This window comes from Perna viridis, chromosome 7 (assembly GCF_037379345.1).
Source record: "Perna viridis isolate PV_CMFRI_1.1 ecotype Kerala chromosome 7, ASM3737934v1, whole genome shotgun sequence".
Taxonomy (NCBI): Eukaryota; Metazoa; Mollusca; class Bivalvia; order Mytilida; family Mytilidae; genus Perna; species Perna viridis.
Window position 1 is genome coordinate 15,051,786 of NC_142451.1, and position 694 is coordinate 15,052,479.

A 694-nucleotide genomic window follows, 5' to 3' on the forward strand; every position below is an offset into this window, starting at 1 on the left:
CGTCCTTGTTTCTATTTCCTGGTAAAATATAAACGATTATAAAAACACATGCGCATGTTGAAATTTGCAGTTTATACTATTAGTTTATACTATGTCTATTTTATTTGATAAAGTCTCTTTTATCAGTAGATCTTTCAAAGCTCTTGATTTTTTATCATTCTTATTACCCATGATGTGCTTTAGTGTAAACAAAAAACAAGTAAACGACATATAAATGGAACAAACAATTTTAAAGAATAAGATATGACCGCACGACATTGTTGGTCCATTTTGACCTAAAAGGACCTAAAAAGTCAGAGCTATAGTGACCACTTATGTTTTGCAGTTCACTGAAAAAAAAAAACACCAAAAGCACGGGTGTACCTAGTTTCAATATTTTAGCCCACCTCCATAGGTATAAAAACTAAGTCGGAATCTAAATCTAATTATGAGGAATCGTAGGCGGACGCACACGCACGTAAACTTAATATATGATTTTATGGATATGATATAATAACAAAAACAATAGCCCAATACGGAGTTCTCTTCGTGTGCACTATTTTGTTTAACCAGAACAAATAATATAATTAAAATTAAATTTTAACTCTATTTAATGTGCACGATACAGGGTTACTATTAAGCCTTAACTGTTGCCAAAACTCAAGGTACTTCTACGTTATCGTCGAGAATATAGGCGATATTTAGCGGTTAACCC